Raw genomic sequence first — 26,012 nt, 5'->3', positions numbered from 1 at the left:
TCCTCCTCTGGGCAATCCCGGGTACTGAATGCTGTTGTGCCTGTGAATAGGCTGCAGGGTGACGGTGAAGACCAGCAACAGCATTCAGGTCTGCCAACTTCCGTGTGGGACAAGGAGCCGGACGTGTGCGTTTTCGGAATCAGGCTCTGCCGAGGACGAGAGCCATGAGATGTTCCTCCTCTGGGCAAGCCCGGGTCCTGAATCCTGTTGTGCCCTGAATAGGCTGCAGGGGGACGGTGAAGACCAGCAAGATCTTTCAGGGCTGCCACCTTCCGTGTGGGACAAGGAGCCGGACGTGTGCCTTTTAAGAAACAGGCCCTGCCGAGGACGAGAGCCATGAGATGTTCCTCCTCTGGGCAATCCCGGGTACTGAATGCTGTTGTGCCTGTGAATAGGCTGCAGGGGGACGGTGAAGACCAGCAACAGCATTCAGGGCTGCAAACTTCCCTGTGGGATAAGGAGTCGGACGTGTGCCTTTTCGGAATCAGGCTCTGCCGAGGACGAGATCCATGAGATGTTCCTCCTCTGGGCAAGCCCGGGTCCCAAATCCTCTTATGCCTGTGAATAGGCTGCAGGGGGACGGTGAAGACCAGCAACAGCATTCAGGTCTGCCAACTTCCGTGTGGGACAAGGAGCCGGACGTGTGCGTTTTCAGTAAAAGGCCCTGCGGAGGACGAGAGCCATGAGATGTTCCTCCTCTGGGCAAGCCCGGGTCCCAAATCCTCTTGTGCCTGTGAAAAGGCTGCAGGGGGATGGTGAAGACCAGCAACAGCTTTCCGGGCTGCCACATTCCGTGTGGGAGAAAAAGCCGGACGTGCGCCTTTTAAGAAACAGGCTCTGCCGAGGACGAGAGCCATGAGATGTTCCTCCTCTGGGCAAGCCCGGGTCCTGAATCCTGTTGTGCCTGTGAATAGGCTGCAGGGGGACGGTGAAGACTAGCATCATCTTTCCGGGCTGCCACCTTCCGTGTGGGACAAGGAGCCGGACGAGTGCCTTTCTGGAAACAGGCCCTGCGGAGGACGAGATCCATGAGATGTTCCTCCTCTGGGCAAGCCCGGGTCCTGAATCCTGTTGTGCCTGTGAATAGGCTGCAGGGGGACGGTGAAGACCAGCAACATCTTTGCGGGCTGCCACCTTCCGTTTGGGACAAGGAGCCGGACGTGTGCCTTTTAAGAAACAGACCCTGCCGAGGAAGAGAGTCATGAGATGTTCCTCATCTGGGCAAGCCCGGGTCCTGAATCCTGTTGTACCTCTGAATAGGCTGCAGGGGGACGGTGAAGACCAGCAACAGCATTCAGGGCTGCCACCTTCCGTTTGGGACATGGAGCAGGACGTGTGCCTTTTAAGAAACAGGCCCTGCCGAGGAAGAGAGCCATGAGATGTTCCTCCTCTGGGCAAGCCCGGGTCCTGCCCGGGACCTGAATCCTGTTGTGCCTGTGAATAGGCTGCAGGGGGACGGTGAAGACCAGCAACAGCATTCAGGGCTGCAACCTTCCCTGTGGGATAAGGAGTTGGACGTGTGCCTTTTCGGAATCAGGCTCTGCCGAGGACGAGAGCCATGAGATGTTCCTCCTCTGGGCAAGCCCGGGTCCCAAATCCTCTTGTGCCTGTGAATAGGCTGCAGGGGGACGGTGAAGACCAGCAACAGCATTCAGGTCTGCTAACTTTCGTGTGGGACAAGGAGCCGGACGTGTGCGTTTTCAGAAACAGGCCCTGCCGAGGAAGAGAGCCATGAGATGTTCCTCCTCTGGGCAAGCCCGGGTCCCAAATCCTATTGTGCCTGTGAAAAGGCTGCAGGGGGATGGTGAAGACCAGCAACAGCTTTCCGGGCTGCCACATTCCGTGTGGGACAAGGAGCCGGACGTGCGCCTTTTTGGAATCAGGCTCTGCCGAGGACGAGAGCCATGAGATGTTCCTCCTCTGGGCAAGCCCGGGTCGTGAATCCTGCTGTGCCTGTGAATAGGCTGCAGGGGGACGGTGTAGACCAGCAACACCTTTCAGGGCTGCCACTTTCCATTTGGGACAAGGAGCCAAACGAGTGCCTTTCTGGAAACAGGCCCTGCGGAGGCCGAGAGCCATGAGATGTTCCTCCTCTGGACAAGCCCGGCTCCTGAATCCTGTTGTGCCTCTGAATAGGCTGCAGGGGGACGGTGAAGACCAGCAACAGCTTTCAGGGCTGCCACCTTCCGTGTGGGACAAGGAGCCGGACGTTTGCCGTTTCGAAATGAGGCTCTGCCGAGGACGAGAACCATGAGATGTTCCTCCTCTGGGCAAGCCCGGGTCCTGAATCCTGTTGTGCCTGTGAATAGGCTGCAGGGGGACAGTGAAGACCAGCAACAGCATTCAGGGCTGCCATCTTCTGTTTGGGACAAGGAGCCGGACGTGTGCCTTTCTGGAAACAGGCCCTGCGGAGGACGAGAGCCATGAGATGTTCCTCCTCTAGGCAAGGCCGGGTTGTGAATCCTGCTGTGCCTGTGAATAGGCTGCAGGGGGACGGTGTAGACCAGCAACATCTTTCAGGGCTGCCACCTTCCATTTGGGACAAGGAGCCGGACGAGTGCCTTTCTGGAAACAGGCCCTGCGGAGGACGAGAGCCATGAGATTTTCCTCCTTTAGGCAAGCCCGGCTCCTGAATCCTGTTGTGCCTCTGATTAGGCTGCAGGGGGACGGTGAAGACCAGCAACAGCTTTCAGGGCTGCCACCTTCCGTTTGGGACAAGGAGCCGGACGTGTGCTGTTTCGAAATGAGGCTCTGCCGAGGACGAGAGCCATGAGATGTTCCTCCTCTGGGCAAGCCCGGTTCCTGAATCCTGTTGTGCCTGTGAATAGGCTGCAGGGGGACGGCGGAGACCAGCAACAGCATTCAGGGCTGCCACCTTCCGTGTGGGACAAGGAGCCGGACGTGTGCCTTCTCGGAAACAGGCCCTGCCGAGGACGAGAGCCATGAGATGTTCCTCCTCTGGGCAAGCCCGGGTCCTGAATGCTGTTGTGCCTCTGAATAGGCTGCAGGGGGACGGTGAAGACCAGCAACAGCTTTCAGGGCTGCCACCATCCGTGTGGGACAAGGAGCCGGACGTGTGCCTTTTAAGAAACAGGCTCTGCCGAGGAAGAGAGCCATGAGATGTTCCTCCTCTGGGCAAGCCCGGGTCCTGCCCGGGTCCTGAATCCTCTTGTGCCTGTGAATAGGCTGCAGGTGGACGGTGAATACCAGGAACAGCTTTCCGGGCTGCCACATTCCGTGTGGGACAAGGAGCCGGACGTGCGCCTTTTAAGAAACAGGCTCTGCCGAGGACGAGACTCATGAGATGTTCCTCCTCTGGGCAAGCCCGGGTCCTGAATCCTGTTGTGCCTGTGAATAGGCTGCAGGGGGACGGTGAAGATCAGCAACAGCATTCAGGGTTGCCACCCTCCATGTGGGACAAGGAGCCGGACCTGTGCCTTTTCGGAAACAGGCTCTGCCGAGGACAAGAGACATGAGATTTTCCTCCTCTGGGCAAGCCTGGGTCCCAGATCCTGTTGTGCCTGTGAATAGGCTGCAGGGGGACGGTGAAGACCAGTATCATCTTTCCGGGCTGCTACTTTCCGTGTGGGACAAGGAGCCGGACGAGTGCCTTTCTGGAAACAGGCCCTGCGGAGGACGAGATCCATGAGATGTTCCTCCTCTGGGCAAGCCCGGGTCCTGAATCCTGTTGTGCCTGTGAATAGGCTGCAGGGGGACGGTGAAGACCAGCAACATCTTTCCGGGCTGCCACATTCCGTTTGGGACAAGGAGCCGGACGTGTGCCTTTTCGGAAACAGGCTCTGCCGAGGACGAGAGCCATGAGATGTTCCTCCTCTGGGCAAGCCCGGGTCCTGAATCCTGTTGTCCCCTGAATAGGCTGCAGGGGGACGGTGAAGACCAGCAAGATCTTTCAGGGCTGCCACCTTCCGTGTGGGACAAGGAGCCGGACGTGTGCCTTTTAAGAAACAGGCCCTGCGGAGGACGAGAGCCATGAGATGTTCCTCCTCTGGGCAATCCCGGGTACTGAATGCTGTTGTGCCTGTGAATAGGCTGCAGGGGGACGGTGAAGACCAGCAACTGCATTCAGGGCTGCAAACTTCCCTGTGGGATAAGGAGTCGGACGTGTGCCTTTTCGGAATGAGGCTCTGCCGAGGACGAGATCCATGAGATGTTCCTCCTCTGGGCAATCCCGGGTCCCAAATCCTCTTATGCCTGTGAATAGGCTGCAGGGGGACGGTGAAGACCAGCAACAGCATTCAGGTCTGCCAACTTCCGTGTGGGACAAGGAGCCGGACGTGTGCGTTTTAAGAAACAGGCCCTGCGGAGGACGAGAGCCATGAGATGTTCCTCCTCTGGGCAAGCCCGGGTCCCAAATCCTCTTGTGCCTGTGAAAAGGCTGCAGGGGGATAGTGAAGACCCGCAACAGCTTTCCGGGCTGCCACATTCCGTGTGGGACAAGGAGCCGGACGTGCGACTTTTAAGAAACAGGCTCTGCCGAGGACGAGAGCAATGAGACGTTCCTCCTCTGGGCAAGCCCGGGTCCTGAATCCTGTTGTGCCTGTGGATAGGCTGCAGGGGGACGGTGAAGACCAGCAACAGCATTCAGGGCTGCCACCTTCCATTTGAGACAAGGAGCCGGACGAGTGCCTTTCTGGAAACAGGCCCTTCGGAGGACGAGAGCCATGAGATGTTCCTCCTCTGGGCAAGCCCGGGTCCTGAATGCTGTTGTGCCTCTGAATAGGCTGCAGGGGGACGGTGAAGACCAGCAACAGCTTTCAGGGCTGCCACCTTCCGTGTGGGACAAGGAGCCGGACGTGTGCCGTTTCGAAATGAGGCTCTGCCGAGGACGAGAGCCATGAGATGTTCCTCCTCTGGGCAAGCCCGGGTCCGAAATCCTGTTGTGCCTGTGAATAGGCTGCAGGGGGACGGTGAAGACCAGCAAGAGCATTCAGGGCTGCCACACTCCATGTGGGACAAGGAGCTGGACCTGTGCCTTTTCGGAAACAGGCTCTGCCGAGGACGAGAGACATGAGATGTTCCTCTTCTGGGCAAGCCTGGGTCCCAGATCCTGTTGTGCCTGTGAATAGGCTGCAGGGGGACGGTGAAGACTAGCATCATCTTTCCGGGCTGCCACCTTCCATGTGTGACAAGGAGCCAGACGAGTGCCTTTCTGGAAACAGGCCCTGCGGAGGACGAGATCCATGAGATGTTCCTCCTCTGGGTAAGCCCGGGTCCTGAATCCTGTTGTGCCTGTGAATAGGCTGCAGGGGGACGGTGAAGACCAGCAACAGCTTTCAGGGCTGCCACATTCCGTGTGGGACAAGGAGCCGGACGTGTGCCTTTTAAGAAACAGGCCCTGCCGAGGAAGAGAGCCATGAGATGTTCCTCCTCTGGGCAAGCCCGGGTCCTGCCAGGGTCCTGAATCCTGTTGTGCCTGTGAATAGGCTGCAGGTGGACGGTGAATACCAGCAACAGCTTTCAGGGCTGCCACATTCCGTGTGGGACAAGGAGCCGGACGTGCGCCTTTTAAGAAACAGGCTCTGCCGAGGACGAGAGCCATGAGATGTTCCTCCTCTGGGCAAGCCCGGGTCCTGAATCCTGTTGTGCCTGTGAATAGGCTGCAGGGGGACGGTGAAGACCAGCAACAGCATTCAGGGCTGCCACCCTCCATGTGGGACAAGGAGCCGGACCTGTGCCTTTTCGGAAAAAGGCTCTGCCGAGGACGAGAGACATGAGATGTTCCTCCTCTGGGCAAGCCCGGGTCCCAGATCCTGTTGTGCCTGTGAATAGGCTGCATGGGGACGGTGAAGACCAGTATCATCTTTCCGGGCTGCTACTTTCCGTGTGGGACAAGGAGCCGGACGAGTGCCTTTCTGGAAACAGGCCCTGCGGAGGACGAGATCCATGAGATGTTCCTCCTCTGGGCAAGCCCGGGTCCTGAATCCTGTTGTGCCTGTGAAGAGGCTGCAGGGGGACGGTGAAGACCAGCAACATCTTTCCGGGCTGCCACATTCCGTTTGGGACAAGGAGCCGGACGTGTGCCTTTTCGGAAACAGGCTCTGCCGAGAACGAGAGCCATGAGATGTTCCTCCTCTGGGCAAGCCCGGGTCCTGAATGCTGTTGTGCCCTGAATAGGCTGCAGGGGGACGGTGAAGACCAGCAACATCTTTCAGGGCTGCCACCTTCCGTGTGGGACAAGGAGCCGGACCTGTGCCTTTTAAGAAACAGGCCCTGCGGAGGATGAGAGCCATGAGATGTTCCTCCTCTGGGCAAGCCCGGCTCCTGAATCCTGTTGTGCCTGTGAATAGGCTGCAGGGGAACGGTGAAGACCAGCAACAGCTTTCAGGGCTGCCACCTTCCGTGTGGGACAAGGAGCCGGACGTGTGCATTCTCGGAAACAGGCCCTGCCGAGGACGAGAGCCATGAGATGTTCCTCCTCTGGGCAATCCCGGGTACTGAATGCTGTTGTGCCTCTGAATAGGCTGCAGGGGGACGGTGAAGACCAGCAACAGCATTCAGGTCTGCCAAATTCCGTGTGGGACAAGGAGCCGGACTTGTGCGTTTTCGGAATCAGGCTCTGCCGAGGACGAGAGCCATGAGATGTTCCTCCTCTAGGCAAGCCCGGGTCCTGAATCCTGTTGTGCCCTGAATAGGCTGCAGGGGGACGGTGAAGACCAGCAAGATCTTTCAGGGCTGCCACCTTCCGTGTGGGACAAGGAGCCGGACGTGTGCCTTTTAAGAAACAGGCCCTGCGGAGGACGAGAGCCATGAGATGTTCCTCTTCTGGGCAATCCCGGGTACTGAATGCTGTTGTGCCTGTGAATAGGCTGCAGGGGGACGGTGAAGACCAGCAACAGCATTCAGGGCTGCAAACTTCCCTGTGGGATAAGGAGTCGGACGTGTGCCTTTTCGGAATCAGGCTCTGCCGAGGACGAGATCCATGAGATGTTCCTCCTCTGGGCAAGCCCGGGTCCCAAATCCTCTTATGCCTGTGAATAGGCGGCAGGGGGACGGTGAAGACCAGCAACAGCATTCAGGTCTGCCAACTTCCGTGTGGGACAAGGAGCCGGACGTGTGCGTTTTCAGTAAAAGGCCCTGCGGAGGACGAGAGCCATGAGATGTTCCTCCTCTGGGCAAGCCCGGGTCCCAAATCCTCTTGTGCCTGTGAAAAGGCTGCAGGGGGATGGTGAAGACCAGCAACAGCTTTCCGGGCTGCCACATTCCGTGTGGGAGAAGGAGCCGGACGTGCGCCTTTTAAGAAACAGGCTCTGCCGAGGACGAGAGCCATGAGATGTTCCTCCTCTGGGCAAGGCCGGGTCCTGAATCCTGTTGTGCCTGTGAATAGGCTGCAGGGGGACGGTGAAGACCAGCAACAGCATTCAGGGCTGCCACCCTCCATGTGGGACAAGGAGCTGGACCTGTGCCTTTTCGGAAACAGGCTCTGCCGAGGACGAGAGACATGAGATGTTCCTCCTCTAGGCAAGCCTGGGTCTCAGATCCTGTTGTGCCTGTGAATAGGCTGCAGGGGGACGGTGAAGACTAGCATCATCTTTCCGGGCTGCCACCGTCCGTGTGGGACAAGGAGCCGGACGAGTGCCTTTCTGGAAACAGGCCCTGCGGAGGACGAGAGCCATGAGATGTTCCTCCTCTGGGCAAGCCCAGGTCCTGAATCCTGTTGTGCCTGTGAATAGGCTGCAGGGGGACGGTGAAGACCAGCAACAGCATTCAGGGCTGCCACCTTTCATTTGAGACAAGGAGCCGGACGAGTGCCTTTCTGGAAACAGGCCCTGCGGAGGACGAGAGCCATGAGATGTTCCTCCTCTGGGCAAGCCCGGGTCCTGAATGCTGTTGTGCCTCTGAATAGGCTGCAGGGGGACGGTGAAGACCAGCAACAGCTTTCAGGGCTGCCACCTTCCGTGTGGGACAAGGAGCCGGACGTGTGCCTTTTAAGAAACAGACCCTGCCGAGGAAGAGAGCCATGAGATGTTCCTCCTCTAGGCAAGCCCGGGTCCTGAATCCTGTTGTACCTCTGAATAGGCTGCAGGGGGACGGTGAAGACCAGCAACAGCATTCAGGGCTGCCACCTTCCGTTTGGGACATGGAGCAGGACGTGTGCCTTTTAAGAAACAGGCCCTGCCGAGGAAGAGAGCCATGAGATGTTCCTCCTCTGGGCAAGCCCGGGTCCTGCCCGGGACCTGAATCCTGTTGTGCCTGTGAATAGGCTGCAGGGGGACGGTGAAGACCAGCAACAGCATTCAGGGCTGCAACCTTCCCTGTGGGATAAGGAGTCGGACGTGTGCCTTTTCGGAATCAGGCTCTGCCGAGGACGAGAGCCATGAGATGTTCCTCCTCTGGGCAAGCCCGGGTCCCAAATCCTCTTGTGCCTGTGAATAGGCTGCAGGGGGACGGTGAAGACCAGCAACAGCATTCAGGTCTGCCAACTTTCGTGTGGGACAAGGAGCCGGACGTGTGCGTTTTCAGAAATAGGCCCTGCCGAGGAAGAGAGCCATGAGATGTTCCTCCTCTGGGCAAGCCCGGGTCCTGAATCCTGCTGTGCCTGTGAATAGGCTGCAGGGGGACGGTGTAGACCAGCAACACCTTTCAGGGCTGCCACTTTCCATTTGGGACAAGGAGCCAAACGAGTGCCTTTCTGGAAACAGGCCCTGCGGAGGCCGAGAGCCATGAGATGTTCCTCCTCTGGACAAGCCCGGCTCCTGAATCCTGTTGTGCCTCTGAATAGGCTGCAGGGGGACGGTGAAGACCAGCAACAGCTTTCAGGGCTGCCACCTTCCGTGTGGGACAAGGAGCCGGACGTGTGCCGTTTCGAAATGAGGCTCTGCCGAGGACGAGAACCATGAGATGTTCCTCCTCTGGGCAAGCCCGGGTCCTGAATCCTGTTGTGCCTGTGAATAGGCTGCAGGGGGACAGTGAAGACCAGCAACAGCATTCAGGGCTGCCACATTCCGTTTGGGACAAGGAGCTGGACGTGTGCCTTTTCGGAAACAGGCTCTGCCGAGAACGAGAGCCATGAGATGTTCCTCCTCTGGGCAAGCCCGGGTCCTGAATGCTGTTGTGCCCTGAATAGGCTGCAGGGGGACGGTGAAGACCAGCAACAGCTTTCAGGGCTGCCACCTTCCGTGTGGGACAAGGAGCCGGACCTGTGCCTTTCTGGAAACAGGCCCTGCGGAGGATGAGAGCCATGAGATGTTCCTCCTCTGGGCAAGCCCGGCTCCTGAATCCTGTTGTGCCTGTGAATAGGCTGCAGGGGGACGGTGAAGACCAGCAACAGCTTTCAGGGCTGCCACCTTCCGTGTGGGACAAGGAGCCGGACGTGTGCCTTCTCGGAAACAGGCCCTGCCGAGGACGAGAGCCATGAGATGTTCCTCCTCTGGGCAAGCCCGGGTACTGAATGCTGTTGTGCCTGTGAATAGGCTGCAGGGGGACGGTGAAGACCAGCAACAGCATTCAGGTCTGCCAACTTCCGTGTGGGACAAGGAGCCGGACGTGTGCGTTTTCGGAATCAGGCTCTGCCGAGGACGAGAGCCATGAGATGTTCCTCCTCTGGGCAAGCCCGGGTCCTGAATCCTGTTGTGCCCTGAATAGGCTGCAGGGGGACGGTGAAGACCAGCAAGATCTTTCAGGGCTGCCACCTTCCGTGTGGGACAAGGAGCCGGACGTGTGCCTTTTAAGAAACAGGCCCTGCGGAGGACGAGAGCCATGAGATGTTCCTCCTCTGGGCAATCCCGGGTACTGAATGCTGTTGTGCCTGTGAATAGGCTGCAGGGGGACGGTGAAGACCAGCAACAGAATTCAGGGCTGCAAACTTCCCTGTGGGATAAGGAGTCGGACGTGTGCCTTTTCGGAATCAGGCTCTGCCGAGGACGAGATCCATGAGATGTTCCTCCTCTGGGCAAGCCCGGGTCCCAAATCCTCTTATGCCTGTGAATAGGCGGCAGGGGGACGGTGAAGACCAGCAACAGCATTCAGGTCTGCCAACTTCCGTGTGGGACAAGGAGCCGGACGTGTGCGTTTTCAGTAAAAGGCCCTGCGGAGGACGAGAGCCATGAGATGTTCCTCCTCTGGGCAAGCCCGGGTCCCAAATCCTCTTGTGCCTGTGAAAAGGCTGCAGGGGGATGGTGAAGACCAGCAACAGCTTTCCGGGCTGCCACATTCCGTGTGGGAGAAGGAGCCGGACGTGCGCCTTTTAAGAAACAGACTCTGCCGAGGACGAGAGCCATGAGATGTTCCTCCTCTGGGCAAGCCCGGGTCCTGAATCCTGTTGTGCCTGTGAATAGGCTGCAGGGGGACGGTGAAGACCAGCAACAGCTTTCAGGGCTGCCACCCTCCATGTGGGACAAGGAGCTGGACCTGTGCCTTTTCGGAAACAGGCTCTGCCGAGGACGAGAGACATGAGATGTTCCTCCTCTGGGCAAGCCTGGGTCTCAGATCCTGTTGTGCCTGTGAATAGGCTGCAGGGGGACGGTGAAGACCAGAAACATCTTTCAGGGCTGCCACATTCAGTGTGGGACAAGGAGCCGGATGTGTGCCTTTTAAGAAACAGGCCCTGCCGAGGAAGAGAGCCATGAGATGTTCCTCCTCTGGGCAAGCCCGGGTCCTGCCCGGGACCTGAATCCTGTTGTGCCTGTGAATAGGCTGCAGGGGGACGGTGAAGACCAGCAACAGCATTCAGGGCTGCAACCTTCCCTGTGGGATAAGGAGTCGGACGTGTGCCTTTTCGGAATCAGGCTCTGCCGAGGACGAGAGCCATGAGATGTTCCTCCTCTGGGCAAGCCCGGGTCCCAAATCCTCTTGTGCCTGTGAATAGGCTGCAGGGGGACGGTGAAGACCAGCAACAGCATTCAGGTCTGCCAACTTTCGTGTGGGACAAGGAGCCGGACGTGTGCGTTTTCAGAAACAGGCCCTGCCGAGGAAGAGAGCCATGAGATGTTCCTCCTCTGGGCAAGCCCGGGTCCTGAATCCTGTTGTGCCTGTGAATAGGCTGCAGGGGGATGGTGAAGACCAGCAACATCTTTCCGCGCTGCCACATTCCGTGTGGGACAAGGAGCCGGACGTGCGCCTTTTTGGAATCAGGCTCTGCCGAGGACGAGAGCCATGAGATGTTCCTCCTCTGGGCAAGCCCGGGTCGTGAATCCTGCTGTGCCTGTGAATAGGCTGCAGGGGGACGGTGTAGACCAGCAACACCTTTCAGGGCTGCCACTTTCCATTTGGGACAAGGAGCCAAACGAGTGCCTTTCTGGAAACAGGCCCTGCGGAGGCCGAGAGCCATGAGATGTTCCTCCTCTGGGCAAGCCCGGGTCCTGCCCGGGACCTGAATCCTGCTCTGCCTGTGAATAGGCTGCAGGGGGACGGTGAAGACCAGCAACAGCATTCAGGGCTGCAACCTTCCGTGTGGGATAAGGAGTCGGACGTGTGCCTTTTCGGAATCAGGCACTGCCGAGGACGAGAGTCATGAGATGTTCCTTCTCTGGGCAAGCCCGGGTCCTGAATGCTGTTGTGCCCTGAATATGCTGCAGGGGGACGGTGAAGACCAGCAAGATCTTTCAGGGCTGCCACCTTCCGTGTGGGACAAGGAGCCGGACGTGTGCCTTTTAAGAAACAGGCCCTGCGGAGGACGAGAGCCATGAGATGTTCCTCCTCTGGGCAATCCCGGGTACTGAATGCTGTTGTGCCTGTGAATAGGCTGCAGGGGGACGGTGAAGACCAGCAACAGCATTCAGGGCTGCAAACTTCCCTGTGGGATAAGGAGTCGGACGTGTGCCTTTTCGGAATCAGGCTCTGCCGAGGACGAGATCCATGAGATGTTCCTCCTCTGGGCAAGCCCGGGTCCCAAATCCTCTTATGCCTGTGAATAGGCTGCAGGGGGACGGTGAAGACCAGCAACAGCATTCAGGTCTGCCAACTTTCGTGTGGGACAAGGAGCCGGACGTGTGCGTTTTCAGTAAAAGGCCCTGCGGAGGACGAGAGCCATGAGATGTTCCTCCTCTGGGCAAGCCCGGGTCCCAAATCCTCTTGTGCCTGTGAAAAGGCTGCAGGGGGATGGTGAAGACCAGCAACAGCTTTCCGGGCTGCCACATTCCGTGTGGGAGAAGGAGCCGGACGTGCGCCTTTTAAGAAACAGACTCTGCCGAGGACGAGAGCCATGAGATGTTCCTCCTCTGGGCAAGCCCGGGTCCTGAATCCTGTTGTGCCGGTGAATAGGCTGCAGGGGGACGGTGAAGACCAGCAACAGCATTCAGGGCTGCCACCCTCCATGTGGGACAAGGAGCTGGACCTGTGCCTTTTCGGACACAGGCTCTGCCGAGGACGAGAGACATGAGATGTTCCTCCTCTGGGCAAGCCTGGGTCTCAGATCCTGTTGTGCCTGTGAATAGGCTGCAGGGGGACGGTGAAGACCAGAAACATCTTTCAGGGCTGCCACATTCAGTGTGGGACAAGGAGCCGGATGTGTGCCTTTTAAGAAACAGGCCCTGCCGAGGAAGAGAGCCATGAGATGTTCCTCCTCTGGGCAAGCCCGGGTCCTGCCCGGGACCTGAATCCTGTTGTGCCTGTGAATAGGCTGCAGGGGGACGGTGAAGACCAGCAACAGCATTCAGGGCTGCCACCTTTCATTTGAGACAAGGAGCCGGACGAGTGCCTTTCTGGAAACAGGCCCTGCGGAGGACGAGACCCATGAGATGTTCCTCCTCTGGGCAAGCCCGGGTCCTGAATGCTGTTGTGCCTCTGAATAGGCTGCAGGGGGACGGTGAAGACCAGCAACAGCTTTCAGGGCTGCCACCTTCCGTGTGGGACAAGGAGCCGGACGTGTGCCGTTTCGAAATAAGGCTCTGCCGAGGACGAGAGCCATGAGATGTTCCTCCTCTGGGCAAGCCCGGCTCCTGAATCCTGTTGTGCCTGTGAATAGGCTGCAGGGGGACGGTGAAGACCAGCAACAGCATTCAGGGCTGCCACATTCCGTTTGGGACAAGGAGCCGGACGTGTGCCTTTTCGGAAACAGGCTCTGCCGAGAACGAGAGCCATGAGATGTTCCTCCTCTGGGCAAGCCCGGGTCCTGAATGCTGTTGTGCCCTGAATAGGCTGCAGGGGGACGGTGAAGACCAGCAACATCTTTCAGGGCTGCCACCTTCCGTGTGGGACAAGGAGTCGGACGTGTGCCTTTTCGGAATCAGGCTCTGCCGAGGATGAGAGCCATGAGATGTTCCTCCTCTGGGCAAGCCCGGCTCCTGAATCCTGTTGTGCCTGTGAATAGGCTGCAGGGGGACGGTGAAGACCAGCAACAGCTTTCAGGGCTGCCACCTTCCGTGTGGGACAAGGAGCCGGACGTGTGCCTTCTCGGAAACAGGCCCTGCCGAGGACGAGAGCCATGAGATGTTCCTCCTCTGGGCAATCCCGGGTACTGAATGCTGTTGTGCCTTTGAATAGGCTGCAGGGGGACGGTGAAGACCAGCAACAGCATTCAGGTCTGCCAACTTCCGTGTGGGACAAGGAGCCGGACGTGTGCGTTTTCGGAATCAGGCTCTGCCGAGGACGAGAGCCATGAGATGTTCCTCCTCTAGGCAAGCCCGGGTCCTGAATCCTGTTGTGCCCTGAATAGGCTGCAGGGGGACGGTGAAGACCAGCAAGATCTTTCAGGGCTGCCACCTTCCGTGTGGGACAAGGAGCCGGACGTGTGCCTTTTAAGAAACAGGCCCTGCGGAGGACGAGAGCCATGAGATGTTCCTCCTCTGGGCAATCCCGGGTACTGAATGCTGTTGTGCCTGTGAATAGGCTGCAGGGGGACGGTGAAGACCAGCAACAGCATTCAGGGCTGCAAACTTCCCTGTGGGATAAGGAGTCGGACGTGTGCCTTTTCGGAATCAGGCTCTGCCGAGGACGAGATCCATGAGATGTTCCTCCTCTGGGCAAGCCCGGGTCCCAAATCCTCTTATGCCTGTGAATAGGCGGCAGGGGGACGGTGAAGACCAGCAACAGCATTCAGGTCTGCCAACTTCCGTGTGGGACAAGGAGCCGGACGTGTGCGTTTTCAGTAAAAGGCCCTGCGGAGGACGAGAGCCATGAGATGTTCCTCCTCTGGGCAAGCCCGGGTCCCAAATCCTCTTGTGCCTGTGAAAAGGCTGCAGGGGGATGGTGAAGACCAGCAACAGCTTTCCGGGCTGCCACATTCCGTGTGGGAGAAGGAGCCGGACGTGCGCCTTTTAAGAAACAGGCTCTGCCGAGGACGAGAGCCATGAGATGTTCCTCCTCTGGGCAAGGCCGGGTCCTGAATCCTGTTGTGCCTGTGAATAGGCTGCAGGGGGACGGTGAAGACCAGCAACAGCATTCAGGGCTGCCACCCTCCATGTGGGACAAGGAGCTGGACCTGTGCCTTTTCGGAAACAGGCTCTGCCGAGGACGAGAGACATGAGATGTTCCTCCTCTAGGCAAGCCTGGGTCTCAGATCCTGTTGTGCCTGTGAATAGGCTGCAGGGGGACGGTGAAGACTAGCATCATCTTTCCGGGCTGCCACCGTCCGTGTGGGACAAGGAGCCGGACGAGTGCCTTTCTGGAAACAGGCCCTGCGGAGGACGAGATCCATGAGATGTTCCTCCTCTGGGCAAGCCCGGGTCCTGAATCCTGTTGTGCCTGTGAATAGGCTGCAGGGGGACGGTGAAGACCAGCAACATCTTTGCGGGCTGCCACCTTCCGTTTGGGACAAGGAGCCGGACGTGTGCCTTTTAAGAAACAGACCCTGCCGAGGAAGAGAGCCATGAGATGTTCCTCATCTGGGCAAGCCCGGGTCCTGAATCCTGTTGTACCTCTGAATAGGCTGCACGGGGACGGTGAAGACCAGCAACAGCATTCAGGGCTGCCACCTTCCGTTTGGGACATGGAGCAGGACGTGTGCCTTTTAAGAAACAGGCCCTGCCGAGGAAGAGAGCCATGAGATGTTCCTCCTCTGGGCAAGCCCGGGTCCTGCCCGGGACCTGAATCCTGTTGTGCCTGTGAATAGGCTGCAGGGGGACGGTGAAGACCAGCAACAGCATTCAGGGCTGCAACCTTCCCTGTGGGATAAGGAGTCGGACGTGTGCCTTTTCGGAATCAGGCTCTGCCGAGGACGAGAGCCATGAGATGTTCCTCCTCTGGGCAAGCCCGGGTCCCAAATCCTCTTGTGCCTGTGAATAGGCTGCAGGGGGACGGTGAAGACCAGCAACAGCATTCAGGTCTGCCAACTTTCGTGTGGGACAAGGAGCCGGACGTGTGCGTTTTCAGAAACAGGCCCTGCCGAGGAAGAGAGCCATGAGATGTTCCTCCTCTGGGCAAGCCCGGGTCCTGAATCCTGTTGTGCCTGTGAATAGGCTGCAGGGGGATGGTGAAGACCAGCAACATCTTTCCGCGCTGCCACATTCCGTGTGGGACAAGGAGCCGGACGTGCGCCTTTTTGGAATCAGGCTCTGCCGAGGACGAGAGCCATGAGATGTTCCTCCTCTGGGCAAGCCCGGGTCCTGAATCCTGATGTGCCTGTGAATAGGCTGCAGGGGGACGGTGTAGACCAGCAACACCTTTCAGGGCTGCCACTTTCCATTTGGGACAAGGAGCCAAACGAGTGCCTTTCTGGAAACAGGCCCTGCGGAGGCCGAGAGCCATGAGATGTTCCTCCTCTGGACAAGCCCGGCTCCTGAATCCTGTTGTGCCTCTGAATAGGCTGCAGGGGGACGGTGAAGACCAGCAACAGCTTTCAGGGCTGCCACCTTCCGTGTGGGACAAGGAGCCGGACGTGTGCCGTTTCGAAATGAGGCTCTGCCGAGGACGAGAACCATGAGATGTTCCTCCTCTGGGCAAGCCCGGGTCCTGAATCCTGTTGTGCCTGTGAATAGGCTGCAGGGGGACAGTGAAGACCAGCAACAGCATTCAGGGCTGCCACATTCCGTTTGGGACAAGGAGCCGGACGTGTGCCTTTTCGGAAACAGGCTCTGCCGAGAACGAGAGCCATGAGATGTTCCTCCTCTGGGCAAGCCCGGGTCCTGAATGCTGTTGTGCCCTGAATAGGCTGCAGGGGGACGGTGAAGACCAGCAACATCTTTCAGGGCTGCCACCTTCCGTGTGGGACAAGGAGCCGGACCTGTGCCTTTTAAGAAACAGGCCCTGCGGAGGATGAGAGCCATGAGATGTTCCTCCTCTGGGCAAGCCCGGCTCCTGAATCCTGTTGTGCCTGTGAATAGGCTGCAGGGGGACGGTGAAGACCAGCAACAGCTTTCAGGGCTGCCACCTTCCGTGTGGGACAAGGAGCCGGACGTGTGCCTTCTCGGAAACAGGCCCTGCCGAGGACGAGAGCCATGAGATGTTCCTCCTCTGGGCAAGCCCGGGTACTGAATGCTGTTGTGCCTGTGAATAGGCTGCAGGGGGACGGTGAAGACCAGCAACAGCATTCAGGTCTGCCAACTTCCGTGTGGGACAAGGAGCCGGACGTGTGCGTTTTCGGAATCAGGCTCTGCCGAGGACGAGAGCCATGAGATGTTCCTCCTCTGGGCAAGCCCGGGTCCTGAATCCTGTTGTGCCCTGAATAGGCTGCAGGGGGACGGTGAAGACCAGCAAGATCTTTCAGGGCTGCCACCTTCCGTGTGGGACAAGGAGCCGGACGTGTGCCTTTTAAGAAACAGGCCCTGCGGAGGACGAGAGCCATGAGATGTTCCTCCTCTGGGCAATCCCGGGTACTGAATGCTGTTGTGCCTGTGAATAGGCTGCAGGGGGACGGTGAAGACCAGCAACAGCATTCAGGGCTGCAAACTTCCCTGTGGGATAAGGAGTCGGACGTGTGCCTTTTCGGAATCAGGCTCTGCCGAGGACGAGATCCATGAGATGTTCCTCCTCTGGGCAAGCCCGGGTCCCAAATCCTCTTATGCCTGTGAATAGGCGGCAGGGGGACGGTGAAGACCAGCAACAGCATTCAGGTCTGCCAACTTCCGTGTGGGACAAGGAGCCGGACGTGTGCGTTTTCAGTAAAAGGCCCTGCGGAGGACGAGAGCCATGAGATGTTCCTCCTCTGGGCAAGCCCGGGTCCCAAATCCTCTTGTGCCTGTGAAAAGGCTGCAGGGGGATGGTGAAGACCAGCAACAGCTTTCCGGGCTGCCACATTCCGTGTGGGAGAAGGAGCCGGACGTGCGCCTTTTAAGAAACAGACTCTGCCGAGGACGAGAGCCATGAGATGTTCCTCCTCTGGGCAAGCCCGGGTCCTGAATCCTGTTGTGCCTGTGAATAGGCTGCAGGGGGATGGTGAAGACCAGCAACAGCATTCAGGGCTGCCACCCTCCATGTGGGACAAGGAGCTGGACCTGTGCCTTTTCGGAAACAGGCTCTGCCGAGGACGAGAGACATGAGATGTTCCTCCTCTGGGCAAGCCTGGGTCTCAGATCCTGTTGTGCCTGTGAATAGGCTGCAGGGGGACGGTGAAGACCAGAAACATCTTTCAGGGCTGCCACATTCAGTGTGGGACAAGGAGCCGGATGTGTGCCTTTTAAGAAACAGGCCCTGCCGAGGAAGAGAGCCATGAGATGTTCCTCCTCTGGGCAAGCCCGGGTCCTGCCCGGGACCTGAATCCTGTTGTGCCTGTGAATAGGCTGCAGGGGGACGGTGAAGACCAGCAACAGCATTCAGGGCTGCAACCTTCCCTGTGGGATAAGGAGTCGGACGTGTGCCTTTTCGGAATCAGGCTCTGCCGAGGACGAGAGCCATGAGATGTTCCTCCTCTGGGCAAGCCCGGGTCCCAAATCCTCTTGTGCCTGTGAATAGGCTGCAGGGGGACGGTGAAGACCAGCAACAGCATTCAGGTCTGCCAACTTTCGTGTGGGACAAGGAGCCGGACGTGTGCGTTTTCAGAAACAGGTCCTGCCGAGGAAGAGAGCCATGAGATGTTCCTCCTCTGGGCAAGCCCGGGTCCTGAATCCTGTTGTGCCTGTGAATAGGCTGCAGGGGGATGGTGAAGACCAGCAACATCTTTCCGTGCTGCCACATTCCGTGTGGGACAAGGAGCCGGACGTGCGCCTTTTTGGAATCAGGCTCTGCCGAGGACGAGAGCCATGAGATGTTCCTCCTCTGGGCAAGCCCGGGTCGTGAATCCTGCTGTGCCTGTGAATAGGCTGCAGGGGGACGGTGTAGACCAGCAACACCTTTCAGGGCTGCCACTTTCCATTTGGGACAAGGAGCCAAACGAGTGCCTTTCTGGAAACAGGCCCTGCGGAGGCCGAGAGCCATGAGATGTTCCTCCTCTGGGCAAGCCCGGGTCCTGCCCGGGACCTGAATCCTGCTCTGCCTGTGAATAGGCTGCAGGGGGACGGTGAAGACCAGCAACAGCATTCAGGGCTGCAACCTTCCGTGTGGGATAAGGAGTCGGACGTGTGCCTTTTCGGAATCAGGCTCTGCCGAGGACGAGAGCCATGAGATGTTCCTCCTCTGGGCAAGCCCGGGTCCTGAATGCTGTTGTGCCCTGAATATGCTGCAGGGGGACGGTGAAGACCAGCAAGATCTTTCAGGGCTGCCACCTTCCGTGTGGGACAAGGAGCCGGACGTGTGCCTTTTAAGAAACAGGCCCTGCGGAGGACGAGAGCCATGAGATGTTCCTCCTCTGGGCAATCCCGGGTACTGAATGCTGTTTTGCCTGTGAATAGGCTGCAGGGGGACGGTGAAGACCAGCAACAGCATTCAGGGCTGCAAACTTCCCTGTGGGATAAGGAGTCGGACGTGTGCCTTTTCGGAATCAGGCTCTGCCGAGGACGAGATCCATGAGATGTTCCTCCTCTGGGCAAGCCCGGGTCCCAAATCCTCTTATGCCTGTGAATAGGCGGCAGGGGGACGGTGAAGACCAGCAACAGCATTCAGGTCTGCCAACTTCCGTGTGGGACAAGGAGCCGGACGTGTGCGTTTTCAGTAAAAGGCCCTGCGGAGGACGAGAGCCATGAGATGTTCCTCCTCTGGGCAAGCCCGGGTCCCAAATCCTCTTGTGCCTGTGAAAAGGCTGCAGGGGGATGGTGAAGACCAGCAACAGCTTTCCGGGCTGCCACATTCCGTGTGGGAGAAGGAGCCGGACGTGCGCCTTTTAAGAAACAGACTCTGCCGAGGACGAGCGCCATGAGATGTTCCTCCTCTGGGCAAGCCCGGGTCCTGAATCCTGTTGTGCCTGTGAATAGGCTGCAGGGGGACGGTGAAGACCAGCAACAGCATTCAGGGCTGCCACCCTCCATGTGGGACAAGGAGCTGGACCTGTGCCTTTTCGGAAACAGGCTCTGCCGAGGACGAGAGACATGAGATGTTCCTCCTCTGGGCAAGCCTGGGTCTCAGATCCTGTTGTGCCTGTGAATAGGCTGCAGGGGGACGGTGAAGACCAGAAACATCTTTCAGGGCTGCCAAATTCAGTGTGGGACAAGGAGCCGGATGTGTGCCTTTTAAGAAACAGGCCCTGCCGAGGAAGAGAGCCATGAGATGTTCCTCCTCTGGGCAAGCCCGGGTCCTGCCCGGGACCTGAATCCTGTTGTGCCTGTGAATAGGCTGCAGGGGGACGGTGAAGACCAGCAACAGCATTCAGGGCTGCAACCTTCCCTGTGGGATAAGGAGTCGGACGTGTGCCTTTTCGGAATCAGGCTCTGCCGAGGACGAGAGCCATGAGATGTTCCTCCTCTGGGCAAGACCGGGTCCCAAATCCTCTTGTGCCTGTGAATAGGCTGCAGGGGGACGGTGAAGACCAGCAACAGCATTCAGGTCTGCCAACTTTCGTGTGGGACAAGGAGCCGGACGTGTGCGTTTTCAGGAACAGGCCCTGCCGAGGAAGAGAGCCATGAGATGTTCCTCCTCTGGGCAAGCCCGGGTCCCGAATCCTGTTGTGCCTGTGAATAGGCTGCAGGGGGATGGTGAAGACCAGCAACATCTTTCCGGGCTGCCACATTCCGTGTGGGACAAGGAGCCGGACGTGCGCCTTTTTGGAATCAGGCTCTGCCGAGGACGAGAGCCATGAGATGTTCCTCCTCTGGGCAAGCCCGGGTCGTGAATCCTGCTGTGCCTGTGAATAGGCTGCAGGGGGACGGTGTAGACCAGCAACACCTTTCAGGGCTGCCACTTTCCATTTGGGACAAGGAGCCAAACGAGTGCCTTTCTGGAAACAGGCCCTGCGGAGGCCGAGAGCCATGAGATGTTCCTCCTCTGGGCAAGCCCGGGTCCTGCCCGGGACCTGAATCCTGCTCTGCCTGTGAATAGGCTGCAGGGGGACGGTGAAGACCAGCAACAGCATTCAGGGCTGCAACCTTCCGTGTGGGATAAGGAGTCGGACGTGTGCCTTTTCGGAATCAGGCTCTGCCGAGGACGAGAGCCATGAGATGTTCCTCCTCTGGGCAAGCCCGGGTCCTGAATGCTGTTGTGCCCTGAATATGCTGCAGGGGGACGGTGAAGACCAGCAAGATCTTTCAGGGCTGCCACCTTCCGTGTGGGACAAGGAGCCGGACGAGTGCCTTTTAAGAAACAGGCCCTGCGAAGGACGAGAGCCATGAGATGTTCCTCCTCTGGGCAATCCCGGGTACTGAATGCTGTTGTGCCTGTGAATAGGCTGCAGGGGGACGGTGAAGACCAGCAACAGCATTCAGGGCTGCAAACTTCCCTGTGGGATAAGGAGTCGGACGTGTGCCTTTTCGGAATCAGGCTCTGCCGAGGACGAGATCCATGAGATGTTCCTCCTCTCGGCAAGCCCGGGTCCCAAATCCTCTTAAGCCTGTGAATAGGCGGCAGGGGGACGGTGAAGACCAGCAACAGCATTCAGGTCTGCCAACTTCCGTGTGGGACAAGGAGCCGGACGTGTGCGTTTTCAGTAAAAGGCCCTGCGGAGGACGAGAGCCATGAGATGTTCCTCCTCTGGGCAAGCCCGGGTCCCAAATCCTCTTGTGCCTGTGAAAAGGCTGCAGGGGGATGGTGAAGACCAGCAACAGCTTTCCGGGCTGCCACATTCCGTGTGGGAGAAGGAGCCGGACGTGCGCCTTTTAAGAAACAGGCTCTGCCGAGGACGAGAGCCATGAGATGTTCCTCCTCTGGGCAAGCCCGGGTCCTGAATCCTGTTGTGCCTGTGAATAGGCTGCAGGGGGATGGTGAAGACCAGCAACAGCATTCAGGGCTGCCACCCTCCATGTGGGACAAGGAGCTGGACCTGTGCCTTTTCGGAAACAGGCTCTGCCGAGGACGAGAGACATGAGATGTTCCTCCTCTAGGCAACCCTGGGACTCAGATCCTGTTGTGCCTGTGAATAGGCTGCAGGGGGACGGTGAAGACTAGCATCATCTTTCCGGGCTGCCACCTTCCGTGTGGGACAAGGAGCCGGACGAGTGCCTTTCTGGAAACAGGCCCTGCGGAGGACGAGATCCATGAGATGTTCCTCCTCTGGGCAAGCCCGGGTCCTGAATCCTGTTGTGCCTGTGAATAGGCTGCAGGGGGACGGTGAAGACCAGCAACATCTTTGCGGGCTGCCACCTTCCGTTTGGGACAAGGAGCCGGACGTGTGCCTTTTAAGAAACAGACCCTGCCGAGGAAGAGAGCCATGAGATGTTCCTCATCTGGGCAAGCCCGGGTCCTGAATCCTGTTGTACTTCTGAATAGGCGGCAGGGGGACGGTGAAGACCAGCAACAGCATTCAGGGCTGCCACCTTCCGTTTGGGACATGGAGCAGGACGTGTGCCTTTTAAGAAACAGGCCCTGCCGAGGAAGAGAGCCATGAGATGTTCCTCCTCTGGGCAAGCCCGGGTCCTGCCCGGGACCTGAATCCTGTTGTGCCTGTGAATAGGCTGCAGGGGGACGGTGAAGACCAGCAACAGCATTCAGGGCTGCAACCTTCCCTGTGGGATAAGGAGTCGGACGTGTGCCTTTTCGGAATCAGGCTCTGCCGAGGACGAGAGCCATGAGATGTTCCTCCTCTGGGCAAGCCCGGGTCCCAAATCCTCTTGTGCCTGTGAATAGGCTGCAGGGGGACGGTGAAGACCAGCAACAGCATTCAGGTCTGCCAACTTTCGTGTGGGACAAGGAGCCGGACGTGTGCGTTTTCAGAAACAGGTCCTGCCGAGGAAGAGAGCCATGAGATGTTCCTCCTCTGGGCAAGCCCGGGTCCTGAATGCTGTTGTGCCCTGAATATGCTGCAGGGGGACGGTGAAGACCAGCAAGATCTTTCAGGGCTGCCACCTTCCGTGTGGGACAAGGAGCCGGACGTGTGCCTTTTAAGAAACAGGCCCTGCGGAGGACGAGAGCCATGAGATGTTCCTCCTCTGGGCAAGCCCGGGTCCCAAATCCTCTTGTGCCTGTGAAAAGGCTGCAGGGGGATGGTGAAGACCAGCAACAGCTTTCCGGGCTGCCACATTCCGTGTGGGAGAAGGAGCCGGACGTGCGCCTTTTAAGAAACAGACTCTGCCGAGGACGAGCGCCATGAGATGTTCCTCCTCTGGGCAAGCCCGGGTCCTGAATCCTGTTGTGCCTGTGAATAGGCTGCAGGGGGACGGTGAAGACCAGCAACAGCATTCAGGGCTGCCACCCTCCATGTGGGACAAGGAGCTGGACCTGTGCCTTTTCGGAAACAGGCTCTGCCGAGGACGAGAGACATGAGATGTTCCTCCTCTGGGCAAGCCTGGGTCTCAGATCCTGTTGTGCCTGTGAATAGGCTGCAGGGGGACGGTGAAGACCAGAAACATCTTTCAGGGCTGCCACATTCAGTGTGGGACAAGGAGCCGGATGTGTGCCTTTTAAGAAACAGGCCCTGCCGAGGAAGAGAGCCATGAGATGTTCCTCCTCTGGGCAAGCCCGGGTCCTGCCCGGTACCTGAATCCTGTTGTGCCTGTGAATAGGTTGCAGGGGGACGGTGAAGACCAGCAACAGCATTCAGGGCTGCAACCTTCCCTGTGGGATAAGGAGTCGGACGTGTGCCTTTTCGGAATCAGGCTCTGCCGAGGACGAGAGCCATGAGATGTTCCTCCTCTGGGCAAGCCCGGGTCCCAAATCCTCTTGTGCCTGTGAATAGGCTGCAGGGGGACGGTGAAGACCAGCAACAGCATTCAGGTCTGCCAACTTTCGTGTGGGACAAGGAGCCGGACGTGTGCGTTTTCAGGAACAGGCCCTGCCGAGGAAGAGAGCCATGAGATGTTCCTCCTCTGGGCAAGCCCGGGTCCCGAATCCTGTTGTGCCTGTGAATAGGCTGCAGGGGGATGGTGAAGACCAGCAACATCTTTCCGGGCTGCCACATTCCGTGTGGGACAAGGAGCCGGACGTGCGCCTTTTTGGAATCAGGCTCTGCCGAGGACGAGAGCCATGAGATGTTCCTCCTCTGGGCAAGCCCGGGTCGTGAATCCTGCTGTGCCTGTGAATAGGCTGCAGGGGGACGGTGTAGACCAGCAACACCTTTCAGGGCTGCCACTTTCCATTTGGGACAAGGAGCCAAACGAGTGCCTTTCTGGAAACAGGCCCTGCGGAGGCCGAGAGCCATGAGATGTTCCTCCTCTGGGCAAGCCCGGGTCCTGCCCGGGACCTGAATCCTGCTCTGCCTGTGAATAGGCTGCAGGGGGACGGTGAAGACCAGCAACAGCATTCAGGGCTGCAACCTTCCGTGTGGGATAAGGAGTCGGACGTGTGCCTTTTCGGAATCAGGCTCTGCCGAGGACGAGAGCCATAAGATGTTCCTCCTCTGGGCAAGCCCGGGTCCTGAATGCTGTTGTGCCCTGAATATGCTGCAGGGGGACGGTGAAGACCAGCAAGATCTTTCAGGGCTGCCACCTTCCGTGTGGGACAAGGAGCCGGACGAGTGCCTTTTAAGAAACAGGCCCTGCGAAGGACGAGAGCCATGAGATGTTCCTCCTCTGGGCAATCCCGGGTACTGAATGCTGTTGTGCCTGTGAATAGGCTGCAGGGGGACGGTGAAGACCAGCAACAGCATTCAGGGCTGCAAACTTCCCTGTGGGATAAGGAGTCGGACGTGTGCCTTTTCGGAATCAGGCTCTGCCGAGGACGAGATCCATGAGATGTTCCTCCTCTGGGCAAGCCCGGGTCCCAAATCCTCTTATGCCTGTGAATAGGCTACAGGGGGACGGTGAAGACCAGCAACAGCATTCAGGTCTGCCAACTTCCGTGTGGGACAAGGAGCCGGACGTGTGCGTTTTCAGTAAAAGGCCCTGCGGAGGACGAGAGCCATGAGATGTTCCTCCTCTGGGCAAGCCCGGGTCCCAAATCCTCTTGTGCCTGTGAAAAGGCTGCAGGGGGATGGTGAAGACCAGCAACAGCTTTCCGGGCTGCCACATTCCGTGTGGGAGAAGGAGCCGGACGTGCGCCTTTTAAGAAACAGGCTCTGCCGAGGACGAGAGCCATGAGATGTTCCTCCTCTGGGCAAGCCCGGGTCCTGAATCCTGTTGTGCCTGTGAATAGGCTGCAGGGGGATGGTGAAGACCAGCAACAGCATTCAGGGCTGCCACCCTCCATGTGGGACAAGGAGCTGGACCTGTGCCTTTTCGGAAACAGGCTCTGCCGAGGACGAGAGACATGAGATGTTCCTCCTCTAGGCAACCCTGGGACTCAGATCCTGTTGTGCCTGTGAATAGGCTGCAGGGGGACGGTGAAGACTAGCATCATCTTTCCGGGCTGCCACCTTCCGTGTGGGACAAGGAGCCGGACGAGTGCCTTTCTGGAAACAGGCCCTGCGGAGGACGAGATCCATGAGATGTTCCTCCTCTGGGCAAGCCCGGGTCCTGAATCCTGTTGTGCCTGTGAATAGGCTGCAGGGGGACGGTGAAGACCAGAACATCTTTGCGGGCTGCCACCTTCCGTTTGGGACAAGGAGCCGGACGTGTGCCTTTTAAGAAACAGACCCTGCCGAGGAAGAGAGCCATGAGATGTTCCTCATCTGGGCAAGCCCGGGTCCTGAATCCTGTTGTACTTCTGAATAGGCTGCAGGGGGACGGTGAAGACCAGCAACAGCATTCAGGGCTGCCACCTTCCGTTTGGGACATGGAGCAGGACGTGTGCCTTTTAAGAAACAGGCCCTGCCGAGGAAGAGAGCCATGAGATGTTCCTCCTCTGGGCAAGCCCGGGTCCTGCCCGGGACCTGAATCCTGTTGTGCCTGTGAATAGGCTGCAGGGGGACGGTGAAGACCAGCAACAGCATTCAGGGCTGCAACCTTCCCTGTGGGATAAGGAGTCGGACGTGTGCCTTTTCGGAATCAGGCTCTGCCGAGGACGAGAGCCATGAGATGTTCCTCCTCTGGGCAAGCCCGGGTCCCAAATCCTCTTGTGCCTGTGAATAGGCTGCAGGGGGACGGTGAAGACCAGCAACAGCATTCAGGTCTGCCAACTTTCGTGTGGGACAAGGAGCCGGACGTGTGCGTTTTCAGAAATAGGCCCTGCCGAGGAAGAGAGCCATGAGATGTTCCTCCTCTGGGCAAGCCCGGGTCCTGAATCCTGTTGTGCCTGTGAATAGGCTGCAGGGGGATGGTGAAGACCAGCAACATCTTTCCGGGCTGCCACATTCCGTGTGGGACAAGGAGCCGGACGTGCGCCTTTTTGGAATCAGGCTCTGCCGAGGACGAGAGCCATGAGATGTTCCTCCTCTGGGCAAGCCCGGGTCGTGAATCCTGCTGTGCCTGTGAATAGGCTGCAGGGGGACGGTGTAGACCAGCAACACCTTTCAGGGCTGCCACTTTCCATTTGGGACAAGGAGCCAAACGAGTGCCTTTCTGGAAACAGGCCCTGCGGAGGCCGAGAGCCATGAGATGTTCCTCCTCTGGACAAGCCCGGCTCCTGAATCCTGTTGTGCCTCTGAATAGGCTGCAGGGGGACGGTGAAGACCAGAAACATCTTTCAGGGCTGCCACATTCAGTGTGGGACAAGGAGCCGGATGTGTGCCTTTTAAGAAACAGGCCCTGCCGAGGAAGAGAGCCATGAGATGTTCCTCCTCTGGGCAAGCCCGGGTCCTGCCCGGGACCTGAATCCTGTTGTGCCTGTGAATAGGCTGCAGGGGGACG

The sequence above is a fragment of the Accipiter gentilis genome, chromosome 35, assembly GCF_929443795.1.
Source record: "Accipiter gentilis chromosome 35, bAccGen1.1, whole genome shotgun sequence".
NCBI lineage: Eukaryota > Metazoa > Chordata > Aves > Accipitriformes > Accipitridae > Astur > Astur gentilis.
Note: the sequence above shows the minus strand (reverse complement) of the source record.